Source organism: Rhipicephalus sanguineus, chromosome 1 (assembly GCF_013339695.2).
Source record: "Rhipicephalus sanguineus isolate Rsan-2018 chromosome 1, BIME_Rsan_1.4, whole genome shotgun sequence".
NCBI lineage: Eukaryota > Metazoa > Arthropoda > Arachnida > Ixodida > Ixodidae > Rhipicephalus > Rhipicephalus sanguineus.
In genome coordinates this window covers 316,819,195-316,835,462 of record NC_051176.1, presented here as the reverse complement: position 1 = coordinate 316,835,462, position 16,268 = coordinate 316,819,195, and the positions used below count along the sequence as shown (strand labels likewise).

General features: G+C 45.7%; 1 protein-coding gene across 6 annotated transcripts in view; it reads left to right on the top strand.

The window, feature by feature from the left end:
- Positions 1-16,268, top strand: part of LOC119379463 (uncharacterized protein ZK1073.1) — a gene marked incomplete at its 3' end in the record, with an annotated part of 493,970 nt that overhangs the window by 148,354 nt on the left and 329,348 nt on the right.

Here is a 16,268-nt window from a genome sequence, read left to right as displayed (position 1 = left end):
TGCAGCTAGTTTCATTATTTCTGATTAATTGTTGTCGGAGTCTGTCACGTCATCGGGATCATTTCTAAAATGTTCCACTCGTGGCGCATGTCGTGTGATACATTTACTTAATTTCTCGGTAAGTAGGGCACTGCTGTTGATAATATTTAGACGTTGTCATACATTGAGCCTTCACTCTGACATAAATTGTTAATTTCCTTTATTGTCCTTTTAATGAAGGCGAATCCGGTCGATTCTGAAGTTTTCAGGAGGGTATTTGCTAGCTTTTGCTAGGCATCACTAGGTTTTGCGCAGACGTGACAGGCGTGCCCAAATTCCGTGCTAATAAACTGACGATGAAACCGGTTATCCGCTGGAGCGCTACTCTGCCCTGGAAGTTCTCGACCACACGCAGACCAGGCTCGGACTCGCCGGTGATTTAGCATGTATTCTCTTCACCGAGCGGCATATCCGGGCTCTTCCGCTTGCCAGCGACGCTTGGCAGCAGCATCTTCGGCTCGACGTCTCCGAGCATATTCCAGCGTTGTCGTTCTGTATACGCGGCTTCTTCCGGAGTTGGTTTAGGTTGCACCCATGGCGATGGAAAGGCGCAGCACACGCTCTGTGCCGGTATTCGCTGCGAGATCGACCTATAGGAGGCAGCACCGTCGCCGCGTTAGTGTGGAGAGGCGGTCGGCGGCGCGTATACAAATGCACACAGGGGCGCTTCGTTGTGAGCTGTTTGAGCCGATTGTCGGCGAATAAAATGCTTTGATTGCCGCTTTCTGGTAATATATACGCTCTTCATTCTTGAATCGATGCACGAAGATCATCCAACGTTACTATTACTAGTGAGAGAAGCTCAATCTGCCGATGAAATGTATGCTCGCCCTGGGTGACAGTCTGCGCTTATGCGCTATACGACGTTTTTCGTTGTTTTCTCTGTACGTGTTTACCTTGTGTTCCGTGTACTGTACGCACTGCTGTAACACGCCTGAACAACTTAAGTGTTTACTTCTTCTTCATTTGTATACCAGCCCATATTCCTGAGCAATGAGTTCAATAGCACTGTTCGCGCGAATACGCATACGCATGTAAGAGTGTTTAGCACTGAGTTTTCATCGATTGATTACGTGCACGACAGTAATGCAACAAAGGTCCGGTTATTTTATGGAATAAGGGCTTTTTTTCTCAAACTAATCATGTCCGCTGCCTTCCATCAATTTACAACAACTCCATACAAACGCTCAAGATAATGTAAAAAAAAGATGAGGTTTTGCGTGACATTATACGACAAAAATAGCACGCAGTCGGGATTAATTTTAAACATCTGGGTTCTTCAAAGCGTACCTAAATCTAAGCACACGGGTATTTCAGCATAAATTTCGCCCAAAGTTAAAACTGCGCGCGGGAACTCCGTTTTATCACTGCCGTGTCATTCAATTGTCTTCTTTTTGAGGGGACAGTTTGAGTACCGAAGTGTCAGACTTCACTTGATAGAAATATTTCGCTGTAGTGGGACCACGACCGTGCAATAAAAGGACATCTCAAGCACAACTAAAGCTCATCATGAACTACAGTGCCGCAATTATACACCTAACAACAACGCGAAAGTGCATGAGCCTCGCTTTTGTTTACCACCGACACACTATTTAATGCTCCTTATGTTTGGTACTATGCCAGGCGCACTTAACGACGTGCTTGAACCAGAAAGCGGCCCCAACACTGAAATGATTCTGGCGAACGAAAGGTACGACACCAATACACAGCCCTCTCTAAAGTCGCACTCACTGATCTTATTACAATGCGCATGCAGCCGAGCAAGCCCATTTGCTTCTGTACATCATGTTAGGTATACGTGCGCTAACATAACAGAACAAACCGCCCTTTGAGAACGTGCAGGACGTACGCGCACATGCAAACACGACGTGGCTAGCAGACGATGCAGGGAGCAATCCACACTAGGCGCGCTTCAGCCAGTAGCCGCCAGGCGGCGACTCTGCTCGATCTCGCGGCCAATAGCGCGGTGACAACGAGTCGGCGCGCATGTCTTGCGCAGGTGTGAGGAGCTTGGCGAAGGTCGCGGTGGATGCGCAGTTCACCTGGTTGTCATGGCGATGGTAGGTGACGTCATAGTTAGGCAAGGTTTTCGATCTACGAGCTCGGTTTTACGGATGCCTTAAACGGCATCGCTGTTAAAAACTCCAGGCCTGAGTAGAACACGTACCACAGGCGCAGCGAAAGCTGGAAAGCAGCCTTTCTAGAACCAATTGTAAACTTTTTTTTATTCAATATATTCAATAGAATACAATACAGGTAGAAGATTGATATAATACACAAGGAGGTCCCAAGGTAAAAAACGGTCAGGGGGACCTCCTGTTAATACATGTATAAAAATTGTAGAACAAGGATTGGCAACTAAGCAAAAACAGCAAGCTAATAAAACAAAATAAACGTACTGAAAGATATTATTCAAACTTGCGGTAGTTCAGGTTATATACATGCAAGTAAAAGTACACCAGTGATAGAACAGATGACTAATTAAATAAGATGACTATAACATCATAACACATATATATCACTAACTGACACAGTTTGTCACGCAATAACTGATGTATGCACAAAGAATATAGGTGTCCCAGCTACCTTTAGCCAAGAGTTAAACAAATCCTGACAGTCACCTTGCGCACTACAATTTTGTTTTGTAATAATTAACTTGTTAATTAGGGTTATTTAACCAAATAGCCTAATATTGACTTTAGGCAAGAAATGCGACTTGCAAAGTCCGAGAGCGTCTTCAGAAACCCCCATTGCATTATTTGCGATAAAGAAAATCTCACGTATACCATTTTTTCCAAGCTGCAAAGAAAGCCCGCGAAGTACAAACAAAAAATAATAAACCACGTGACTAGCGCATTCGCCCAATGTGATCATGCTGCTCTCAGGCGTGGTTTGGACGGGCCCCGGAAACTGAGCGCCAGTTCAGGTTTCAAGGAAGATGCGCGCTCGTAGCGGTTGCCGGGCATCCTAAGATCTGGTGGAGCAAAGCGAGGCTGATGTGGACGTTCGCATTTACTGTCTTTCACGAGTGTTTACAAATAAAGAAATTTGACTGAACTGTGAAGAACGCTTCTTTTGTTTATTTGTCTTTCTTGTTTTCTGATTTTTAAATCGGGCGAAACGTGGGAACTGTTTGACTTGTGTTTGTAGAGCTTGCCTCCGCTCACCGTTGCCACTGGATCAGCAATATCATAAGTCGCATTGCGCTCGGTTATCTCGTTTGGTTGGCGTGCCAAGCATGAATACGGGAAAGATAGACATTTTATGGGCGTGCAGTGAACGGAAGCCGCAGTGAGCCACGTCGACATTGTCAACCATGCATTAGACGAAGATGGCTAAATCGGGGCATCACATGTCTTGCGTGGCTGTGTGGTGTGTTAACCCAGGGATTTGCAGTTCCGCGAAGGTTCTTGAGGTTTCCTGGTGACAATGGGTGAACAGAAGTATTTGGGTCCATCATTTGAGCAGGTATTCATTTTGCATGAGTAAACCCAGTTCTTTGCAAGCCTTACTGGACTGGCGTAAGCGCAGTGTCGCTAGAATAATTCGTCATGACGACAGCCTACCTCTGGCCGGCATACCTGTTCCCGGCAAAAGAAGTTTAAAGGGGTCATGAAGCACCCCTTCGGCTGATTGAAAAAACACGTCCTGCGGAAAGGTGACACGGCTATGAACTGCTCTGCCAAATATTACAGTCGTGCGCGCCGCGTAATGGCCACAAGCGGAGCGCCATGTTGCCGTTTCCCCAGGCACCCTCTTTTCAAACAGAGGCCGGTTCTCACTCTCGTCGGTGGGCGGGGCGTCTGTCCGCTGTACGTCGCAAGAGACATAGCATGCTTATTGGCCGATAGCCGACGTAAATCGAGAGCGGCGTTCGGGTCAGATGCGCTTCTTGCCGCGGGGTGCCGCCACTTGCCGGTGCCGCACTCCTCAGTACGCGGTAGCCGCACTTGCGCAAGCGAATCACAGCGGGAGAGCGATCGCGTTTCATGACGCGCGCTGGCGTAACTTCTTTCCCCCATGCCATCCCTCCCTGTTCAGGTTCCAGTGCGCTCGTCGGCACGAGAAAAGAGAGAAAGCGCTGGGAGCTGCGCCAAACCCCCGTAACTCCGCTGATTCTTGACGGATTCGAGAAATTTTTGCGGCAATCGATTCGGGAGGCAGTCCACTCCGATACTGAGGCCATTAGATCATTACTTGGAAAAGTGGTTCATGACCCCTTTAACAAAAGGCTTGAATGCGTGTTGGTTCGGCTACACAGTTTGCTCATCTTTTACTTTTCGCATGTAGTTCAAATAATGTGAAGCAATGTAGCCAGTTTGAACCTTTGTGGGGCCTTTACTTCTAATACTGTCACTAAAATGCATGTAATGCACTCACTGATGCTTTGAGAAATCGTTTAACAGGGGATGTCGCTGGAGCCAACGTTTCGACAAGTGGTCTTTTCTTCGTCAAGGCAATGCTGCTGCCCTGACGAAGAAAAGTGAGCTTGTCGAAACATCGTCTCCACCGGCATTGCCTGTTCAACGATTTGTCATCGCCTCATGCCTCCATCTTCCCCTGAACTTCTGTCTTGTTTTGTACTCAAGTTCTGTAAGGAAAATCTGTGCACCATCGTAACATACGCGATTGAGTCAAGTACGACGTGGCCTGCACGTGATGGTTAATAATTTTCGCACTGGTTCGGATATTCTGGGATCAGTGTTTGCTCATTATGTGCATATTTCAGTTGTGCAATAAAGCTGCTACTGCCGATTGACACTTTCACACTACGTGTATGTCTCTTTTTTAGTACGAAACGTGTGATTAAAAAAGATTTAAATTTTACTTGTGTTCATAGAGTTTCTTATTATTCAGAAATCGGTCAGCTTCAGTTTGTCCACTTCACAACACACGAACAAAAATTAAAAAAAAATGGTTCAACTAAATTTGACGAATGGCCGCGTCGCCCGAGCGGCCAGCGGGCCAGCAAGAGAGCACGAACACATCCCGCTTGTATGCCAAGTGGGAAACGAGAGCTTCCGTGGAAACGCTCCTCCCGGTTTTACGCCCTTTGCTTCTGACCTCACCTGCGACGTCACGAAAGAGGTTTTGTTTTTGGATTATTCCTAGTTGGATACCCGACAGCCGCCAGTGGTAGAAGCGGCGCTGCCGCAGCGTATCAGCATGCGAGAGCGCGTCCCATGGGAGGTATAGGGAGTTTCCGCTCCCTGGTTTGAGCAAACGAAATTAGCTGCGGCCGCGACTCGGCGGCTCCGTTGCAGTGGTAGGCCGATAAATTGGTGGTGGTTTCTTGGCCCGTTGTGAGCCAGTTGGCGCCTGTGACGGTGCAAGTTGTAGCGAGCGCGGGCCAAGACCCACCGCCAACTTATCGGCCTGCCGCCGCAACGTAGCCGGTGAGTCGCGGCCGTAGCTGAATTCTTCCGCTCAGACTACGGCTGAGAGCAGCACGTTCGCTGCACGCGAATGCGCTAGTCGCGTGGTTCTTCTTGCATTTCGCCGGCTTTCTGTGCAGCTTGGAAAAAATGGTATACGTGAGACTTTCTTTGTCGCAAATAATGTTTCTGAAGACACTCTCGAAATTTGCAAGTCGCATTTCTTGCCCAAGGTCAATATTTGGCAATTTAATGAAATAATCCTCATTAACAAATTAATTAATTACAAAACAAACAATTTTTTGTAGTGCGCAAGGTGACCGTCAGCAAATTGCAACTGATTTCATTCGCCTGCTTCTAATATTGTATTTTTAACCCTTGGCTAAAGATAGCTGGGACACCCGGTATATACATATATATATATATATATATATATATATATATATATATATGAAGGAGTATATCGGACAGAGGGCCCTTTCCGATTACGATTTAAGAAACACAAGTCCCACGCTAACACGTTGCCGAACCTGCCCATTTCAAAACATGTGCATCTCCCCGGTCACTCTTTTGAGAACCTTAAGGTGACGTTACTTGAGTCTCGATTTCGCTCAAATTATGACCGCGAAGCCCCGGGAATCGTTTCTGATTTACAAATTCGACACCATCGCGTCTGGTTTAAACGAATGCGCTGGCAAATTGAGTTACTTGTCTGTTTTTGACCATCTAACCTATGTAGGCATAAAAAGTGGAGTGTACTTGCACAACAGATTCAGCTATGAATATTTCATGTTTTTTTCTGTGTTTTCTTATTGCTTTTACCTTATCTCCTTATCGGCTTTGTTTTTCTTTTTTCTTACTTACTTGTACATTTCCATATGTGTATATTTTTCAATGTCCCCAGTCTATCAGATGTATCAGCGATTGTCTTGAGCTGCTCATGCATCATTTTATTCTATGACTACACGTTTGTACATCACTTTGTGTTAACATATCTTCACTCCGCTTGATATGGGCATGTATATTAACTGCACTGGTGCTACACATTTCATTCCGATGAAGCTCGGAACCCGAGCGAGACGTAAATAAAAACTTGCTTCGCACGCGCGCCTGTTTGATGTTTCTGTGTATATTTCACCGGGCCTAGAAGCCCTTTTCTTGTTTTCTTGTTTTGGTATACAGGGTGTCCCAGCTATCACGCAGCATGATTTAAAAAAAGAGGCAGGGGCGTAGCCAAGGGGGGGTTGGGGGGTTCAACCCCCCCCCCCGAATTTTTTTTCAATTTTGCTTGCGTATATATACACGCACACATACAAACGCACGCACGAACATACATAAAGTATGGTTGAACCCCGCCCCCCCCGAAAAAAATTTTCTGGCTACGCCCCTGAAAAGAGGAACGGCGTTACGCGAATCAAACCTGCAGCATATTGTTCCTAGTACACTAGAGTAGCCACTGCTATTTTTTTCGTTAATGAGGTTTAATTAATTAGTCATAATTATATTTCTAACTCGACAAGTACTCGCCTAATAGTCAAAATGTCAATGAGGCGTATGTAGGCATGTTCAAATGGCATCTAACTGCGCTACTTTCGATAAGAAATGTATCGCGGAGCACTTTAATCATTATTTTCACAGTGTATTTTCTCATTCCGATACCGCTATAAACCCCGATCGAATGCCATGTCACTCGAACCGTGATATCATATCAGAACCAGGTGTTGTGTCAATGCTGTTGAACCTTAAAGTTAAATCCTCTCCAGGACCAGACAACATACCGAATGCCTTTCTGCGCAGGTATGCTGAAGCACTAGCTCCCTTTCTAGTAATCATTTATCGTTCCTCGTTGTCGTCGGCTACTGTTCCTGCAGACTGGCTAACTGCACGGGTCGTTCCAATTCCGAAAAAGGGCGACTTAGCCCAACTAACTAATTATCGCCCCATTTCATTGACGTCTGCATGCTGCAAGTTAGTCGAACATATTATTGCTAATGAAATAACGAAGTTTCTAAATGATAACAATGTACTGTCTCCTCAGCAGCATGGCTTTCGCAAAGGGTTATCCACTGTAACACAACCTACGACAATCATTGACTACCCTGCTAGTACTCTTGACAAGACAAGCCAAATTGACGTTATATTTTTGGATTTTAAGAAGGCATTCAACCTTGTTCCTCATAGTAAACTCGTAGAAAAATTGCAGTCAATTAACCTTCCAGCATACATTATTAACTGGGTAGCAGCTTATTTGTCTAATCGCAAGCAGTTTGTATCAATAGATAATCATTTTTGTAATGAACTTTCCGTAACCTCCGGAGTTCCCCAGGGTAGTGTGTTAGGGCCATTACTGTTTCTAATATATATAAATGACATCGTTAATGAAATTTGTCCCCCAATACAAATTAGGCTATTCGCAGACGATTGTGTTTTGTTTAACGAAGTTTGTTCCCTTAATGATCAGTTAATGCTTAACTCTAACCTTCAGAACATTTTGTCGTGGTGCAAGCGGTGGGGCATGGAACTGAACACCGAAAAAACTGTTTGCATGTCTGTAACAAAAAAAGTTAACAAATTATCGTTCATTTACAACCTAGGATCCACACCGCTCACCAAAGTAAACCAATATAAGTACCTTGGAATCACAATAACCAGTGACCTAAGCTGGAATAACCACATTTCCAACATCTGTAACTCTTCTTTCAAGAAACTTTGTATCCTCAGGCACAAACTAAAACATGCTCCTCGTGACACTAGATTTTTGGCTTACACATCACTAATCCGACCAAAACTCGAATATGCTTGCATCGTATGGGACCCCTACACAAAAACTAACATTAATGCATTAGAGATGATACAACGCCGAGCAGTTAGGTTTACTTTTTCTAAATATAGAATAAATGACTCTCCCAAAGCCCTAATGAAACATCATAATATTCAGACTCTACAACTCCGAAGGAAAATACACCGGTTAAAATTTCTTTTCCAACTTAAAAACAATTGCTTCTCTCTTAACCCACAGGCTTATGTGTCCCCACTTACAGCACGTCGAAGAAGGCATCGTCATGACCTTTCTCTAACGCCATACAGCACCAGAACTAACCTATTTAAGTTTTCCTTCTTCCCACGAACTGTAAACGATTGGAATAACCTGGAGGTATCGCAAATAATAAACGCAGATTCTATTGAACGTATATCTCTTTAATGTTATCAACAATGTCACGTTGATTAACCCTTCGTTCGTTAGTTTTACTGTTCCTGTTCTTGAGTATTTAAAAAAAGTGTTATTGCTGTCTTCGATCTTGTATGAGTATTATCTAATGTTCATGCGCGCGCATTATGTTCTCTATTATTGCTTTTGTTTTGTTCTGATGTTATTGTTATTCTTTTTTTTTTCTCTTTTGGTCTTTTAAACTTGTCTTATTTCGTTGTGGTTTCTGTGAATGTATGTATTTATGTGCTGCCCTCCTGCATGGACCCAATTAAGGTCTGCAGTATTGTGTAAAAAAAAATAAATAAAACGTGCTAATTGCGCGCTCATTTTTACCGCTTGATCAAGAAAGCCTGCGAAATATGAAAAGTGACACGTGACTAGAGTGTTGCGCGCGTCGGGAACCAGCGCCCTCAGACAGGCTCCCTATGAGGCAGACAGTATCAAGGAAACAATGCAGAAAGAAAAAAAAAAACGCATCGCGTATCTGCCACTCCCCGGCCTAGAAACGCACCGCTTGGCTTTACGGAGTCAGGCCGTAATCAGAACACCTGCCGCGTTATCAATGAGAACAGTCGGCCGTGAGATATGGATGATTGCGGCGTACTATCGAACGGATTGAATCCCAGCGAAATTGCACGCATATCGCTGGCGCCCGACCTGTACCCTTGCCAAAATGCGGAACGCTGTCTTTCGCAACAGGCAACAGGCAAAGCGGTTGTTTGCAGTAAGCTTATTTGAGGGCGCTGGTTTCCTTTGCGGGTGGAAGCGTAGTCACGTGTTATTTTTCATATTTAGCGGGCTTTCTTTATCAGCCGGAAAAAAATGAGCGCGCAATTAGCACGTTGTTGAAAGTAGCGCAGTTAGATGCCATTTGAACACGCCTACATACGCCTTATTGACATTTTGCCAATTAGGCGAGTACTTCTCGAGTTAGAAATATAATTATGACTAATAAATTAAACCTCATTAACGAAAAAATAGCAGTGGCTACTGGTAGAATCCTGGTAGAGCAATGGAATCCTGGTAGAGCAATTTTAGAATGTGCTGCTGAAAGCAGTGTCTTGTGCGAATGAGTACGCGGATGCCAAAAGCAGTCTTCTTGATGACAGAATTTAAGTGAATGTTATATTTAGGCTGAGGGTCTTGTGTGACATTCAGAAAAGTAATCAAGTTTGATGGGGTAAAGACGCAGTTATCGACTTAGATTTTGGGCGTTATTGTAACGTTATTTGGGGACGAGTGAAATACAAAAGTTGTTTTAACAGGGTTGATCGTCAATAAGTTATTCTTGCTCCATGATAGAAGATTCACGACATCAGTGTTTAATTTTGCTAGTAGCTCTTTGTCATTAAAAATATCGTGGTATCATCAGCATAAGGGATGCAGTCAGAAGAATTAAGTGATGATGGTAAGTCATTAATGCAGATAAGAAACAAGAGAGGTCCCAAAATTGAGCCTTGTGGAATTCCCTGGTTAGTTGTTATTGGAGAGGATAAAATGCCGCCATAGTTGACAACCTGGGTTCTGTTAGCGAGGCAGCTTTGTAAAAGGGTTAAATGGGCCCACAAATCCCCAGGGATTCAAGTTTAGCATACTACAAAATAGAGTGGTTAATAGTGTCGATAGGTTTAGTTAAATAAAAATACCGCCCCTTCCCGTAGCCCAAAATCGATAAACTGTTTCATGTTATCAGTTAGTTTTATCAGTGCTAATTCAGTAGATAACTTAGCAGGGAAAACCAAATTTCTTAGGTGACAAAAGGTAAAATTTTATGAGGTAGTCCATTAGGCGATTAACAATGACCTTCTCAGATACATTACTAAATAATGGGAGGATGGTTATAGGGCGATAATTAGAAAAAAAAACATTTCTGTCTTCCTTTTAGAGTACAGGTGTTACTTTTCTTTGTTTGAGGATTGTAGGAAAAACGCCAGAACGAAATGCGGTGTTAATAACACCTGAAAGCACAAGTGATAAGTCGTGAGCAACAATTTTGGTTTTAGATGGATAAATTCAGTGATTCCACTCCTGCGCCAAAGTTCGCCGAAATGGATAAACTGCGCCTTCCTGATAATATCGACGAAAATTGCTCCAAACTGTGCCAGAGTCTCGGGTTTGGGGGTGTCTATCACCGGCAATCGCATCTCCGGCTCGTCAAAACATGCGCAGCTTGATCTTGGGGCTGCCAAAGTCGCAACCACGGACCATAATTATATTCCGCTAAGTAAACAACGCTCGCGTGGGCGTCCCGAGTAAGCCACAATGCCATGCACGGTGCCGACGCAGCTTCTGTTGTGCAAGTCATCGCGACGGCAATACGCGCTCTCTGCAGATGCTCGTGACGTCTATGCCAATCGGTGGCGAGAAAGTGTGGTGGCGAGTCACGCGCCGCTCGGGCGCAAAGGACTGGCGAAAACGACACACCCAGGACGACCACGGTCACAGCTCGACACTTGCAGCGCACTGCTCAAACAAGGAAGGACACTCGAAAAGAACGCAGATGTACACACAAAGGACGAGCGCGAACTAACTGTTGTGGTTGTTACTTCTTCGTGTTTGAGCAGCGCGCTACAACCCAACGCTCTTAGACTTCTTTTTCTTTAAAACTGCGGCGCGCGGAGTGACCCCTCCGCGTCTCCTACTGCGCGGTGGCGTTAGGCGCATCGTTTACTCGGCGTTCCACATCGTCAGTGGCTACAGAAAGATCCACCTTTTAGTGCCCGTCTGAAGAAAAATGTGGGAGCGTTGCTTTAAGCGCGCCCTTCGGGCGATCCCGCTGGTGCTACTACAGGTACTGAAGCACCTCCGAGCTTTGCTTGCCGTTAGCGTTAAATGATGTATATAAAAAGCTCGCCGTTATGCTAAACAGCCTGAAGCACGTGGCCGAGTTGTTTCAGGCAGCGCGCTGCGGAGCGAGGGGTCGAAGGTTCGAATCCCGTTGGTGCGGTTTCGAATTTTCAAATGCGAAGCATTTCTTAGCGAACCTCAGGCACTTTGGCCGTTTCTATCTACGTATCTATCTATCTAGCCGCCTATGTCTGGGCGCTCTCCTGGTCGTCTCCATGGCTTGTAATATACCAAAATTGTCATAGCAGATGATCAATGTATGAACAACACGATTCACTGGTCATGACATGAATAGCGCAAAATACCTCTCGCGTACGTCATGAAATCCTTTCTCTCAGTCACGTGTGGAACATACCTGAATACCACAGTTCATGTTATGCGGGTATGTGCCACAGGTGATACAGGAAGGAAACAGAAAAAGGAGAAGGCAGGGAGGTTAACCAACAGAGTCTCAATCAACGCAGTAACCAAGAAAATATTCACATTGACACGCGACGGGAGTGATAGCCAACTTTAACCAGTGTTTAGCCAGTGTATTTTAGCGTGCACTGACATCGCACAGCACACGGACCTTTATCATTTCGTTTCCATCAAAATGCAACCGCCGCGGCCGGGATCGAACCCGTGACCTTCAGCTCAGCAGCCGAGCACCGTAACCGCTATACCACCGCGGCGGACGCAAAGAAATTGAGGGAGCAGACGACAGCACACCCCTAGAACACGATCGACTACCATCCACTTCGTTCACGTTGTCCGCAACGTGGACCACGTGGATTGCGCAAAAATCGGGGTCAGTGCTTCCTACAATAACTCCGCCGAGGGGACCATGCCCCTCATCATTGCCGGTTACGTGAACATCGATTTATCAAAACCCAAACACCCGCTTTTTACACTGCATGAAAGACGGCTTGGATATCAACAGGGCATCGCAAGACCACGTTGCCAGGTCCAGGACAGGAGACATCATAGATCATTTCTTCGTAAGAGGCATCCACGATTTCCACCAGCTGTATTACACCTTGCACTTCACTACACTTAGACCCCTCGTAGCCGCGATCACGAACGGATTCGATAACAAGTCCTGTCCAGCTGCTCGTGCTCACTGATCATGGTGATCATAGGCGTGCGCACAGGGGGGCCTGAGGGGGTGCGGCCGCCCCCCCCCCCCTAATCACCTAAGAGGGCGGGGGCGGAAAATCTGCCCCGTACACTGACCCTTCCAGTCGCCTAAGAAGGGGGAGGGGCGCAAAATCTGTCCCATAGATTGACTTAGTAGGGCGGAGGGGTGCAGAGATGAACCTTTACCCCCCTAATGGGAAACCCTGCGCACTCCTATGACGGTAATGATGACCTTGTTCAAGAACTGTCAAAAACCCCTTCCATACATGCACACGAGTTCGTGAAACGTGCGTGCGTTGTCCGTTATAAGGGGCAAGTATAAGCATAACAACTGAAACGCAACTGTAAAATCTGTAACTGTGAGTGTACATACATCTGTAACTGTACGTACATACAGGGCGCCTGCGCGTGCCACTCAGCTGTGTATATATCTAGTGAAAATTTTCTGAAGAAAGCTTAGTTGCGCGTAGCGCCTGTCCAGGGGTGCTATGCAGGATGGCCCGAGCTTCTCGGGCACACGAGTTCGCTCCGAGCTCGCGTTACGGCGGTCATGACAGGAAGACAGTGCGGAGCACGTGATAGCAGCGTTGATAAAAACGGCTGCAAGAACGAGAATGGCGTCACAAGCGCATGTGCGGCATTTGCGGCGGTTTTCAAAGGAACACCGCGTGCGAACGCGTCAGCGCCGCCACTCAGTCAACATTTCAGCAGTGCAGCGACGCCAGCGTGATTGTCGCGCTATCTTTTTGCCAACTGATCATCGCGCCTCCCACGGGCGTGTTCGTGGGCGTTTGTCCTCTTTCGGAATATTCTTTTGTTCCACCTGCAGCATAGAAATTTCCACTCTCGAAGGCAACAAGGGCGCACACGCAGCACTCTGGTGCAGCTCGTTTCGCTTCTCTGGAATATTACAGACAAATAAATGGACAGGTTACTGCTATACTTACATTACACGTCTGAAGATTTTTCTGCAGTAACGAATCGGTAGAAACAATGCCTCCACAAACAAGTAAATGATAATATTTCTCGCCGCAAATCCCACCAGGGGCGCTTGCTTCGTGGCTGTGAGTGGTACATCGTGAGTGCGGTGAAGTTCAATGCGAGACATCGTAGCCACGTGATGACATAACCTTTAGTTCTTCGTGCGTGTGTGCATAGTATGTGCGATTAAACTGATAGATTAATCCTGCCGCTCGCTGGCGTTGCGCCGTGAGCACTGCTCCTCCGCAAGAGCAAACGCGGTGGGCGGACGCTGTCTTCGCCGCGGGCGTCTGTCAATCAAATTGACTGACGTGCGAACTCGGGCACAAACTCATTGATTTTGAAAAGGCCCCAGTTCAACTCGGGACTGTCATAGTTCCGGTGTGCTTGTCAAGCGTTTTATGCGGTGGACGCTACTCAGCAGCTTCTTTGCATATAAAATAATTTGGTCAGCTTGCACTACGTGCGCAAGGCTGGGGCCATCGGAGGAGTTCGGTCACAATATTCGTGCTATTGATTAGCTAGGCCTTAATTAACATGGCAGTGAATAGTTATGTCTTAATCGATAATGTTTTAATTAACACGACATTAATTACTCAGGTTTAATTCGCAACGTCCTGAATAGTAACGAGGTAATTAGCATACTTCTAATTAGCACGATCCAAAGTAAGACGATCTCGAAAAGGTCATGATTATCTTGGTTTTAATTGCACACCTAAGTAGCGCCGTGTTAATTAGTATTAATTGTTAATGTTTTAGTAATTACTCAGGTTTAATTCGCACGGTCCTGAATAGTAAAGACGTAACTAGAATAATCGTATTTAGCGCGATTCTAATTAGCGCTTCTTAATTAACATTAATTGTTAATGTTTTAATTACCACGACATTCATTACTCAGGTCTAAATCGCAAGGTCCTATAGTACAGAGATAATTAACGTAAATCTAATTAGCACGATCCTAATTAACACGATCTTCGTTAGTAAGGTCTTGATTGTCTTAGTTTTCTTTACACGCTCCTAATTCGCGTCGTGTTCATTGGTCTTAGATGTGGCTGGTCGCATGGTCTTAGATGTGGCTTAGCTCGGCCTTAGCATGATTTGGCTTAATTAGCTTCGACATAGCATGTCCTGACTTAGCTAGGTATACCGCCCAGCCATTTAGCTAATCAGCCGGGCGTGCGTGCTCTGGGAACGAGCAGACGATGAAGAAGAGAACGAAGACGGCGCGCGCCGGCCGAGCAACGCGCTAGAATGTACATACAGGCCGACCGTGGTGATTATACAGTGCCTCGGCAATTAGCTCCAGCCGCGGTGCTGTAAGGCGCTCTGTCGGAACTAATCTCAGAGGTCACGGTGCTGATTATTCTAAAAGGATGCTTCGTGCAGACATTAAGCGCTCGAAAATGTATTCAAACCGCCCGCGCACACATAAAAAATATAGTTGGTAGAGCTTTCTGCCACTTTTCTTGAATGGGTGCACTTCTGCACTCAGTGGAACGACAAAGAAATGAAAGAAGGTGCCTCTAGTTTGACGACACAACCCAACCTTTTCGACAGCCCTTGACGTGACACCGCGTTCCATCGTAGCCAATGGAACGGAGTGCGCGCTGAGGGATAGATTTCACCTACTCGTACTATTAGCTCATTCAAAAGGGGGTGTCGCCAGAGCTCGGAAAGATCCCGAGTTTCGCCAAACTCGGGCCATCCTGCATAGCACCCCAGTGCTTCTGCGTTCTTTCGTTGTCCTGTTCGAATCCGTGCTATCCATTGAAGGATGTAAGCGCTACATATCAGCCTCCCGTCTCTGGTGTTGGTAACACCCATATGTTGCTGTTGGCATCGTTGCGCAACTGTAAACAACTAGTTATATAACACATATGCGGCTCTTCAACTTACGTGTGTGTGTATACCATTTGCACATTTCTCTAGCGTCATCCTGTCACGTTTTGCTCAATGTGAATGGAAAATTACGCCACAGTCACTTTCCCGCGCATGCTTCGCATAACATCGATTCCCACGGTACGTGGGATCTGGTGAATTTTTTCTTCTGATATTTTTCTTTGTGGATTTTATTTATATATACATACATATACACATCCAAGACATGACGGCGTCGACAGACGGCGACGGCAAAAACCAGCCGAGAGTGTCCATAATTGCTATCGCAAGAAAAGCCTTCAATTTATATACAATTACACACTGTTACAAGAGCCATGAGCGGAACACACTTTATCGTTCAGCATGACGGAAGGGGTGCTAACACTATCATCCTTTAAAGAATAATATTTTCTGTTCTCTCTTATTGTTTGCGCTGATAGCACTCCTAATGTTGTTGTACCAACATTCCCAATCCTACAGTCCTCTAAACTGGGTAATTCATGAAGCAAGAAGCAATCATTTGTTCACCCAATGTTGTACTGCTTCGACATACCGCACACTATCGCTGCTTTTCAGTATAAGGCTCGCACATTTGTCCTGGTAAACTTGCAAACTGTTTATGGTGGCGCACGGTGTTCAGGAACACTTCTTGTCACTATGACGACCATTGAGCTTCCTACAACTTGGTGTGGGCCGCTCACAAACCAGTGATCTTTCTTCCGCCCATGCTTCCGAGAGAGAGAGAGAGAGAATAATCGTTTATTTGGAGCAAGCGCGCTGTGCGCCCAAGGTGGACGGCCTCCTTATTCCAGGTAGCC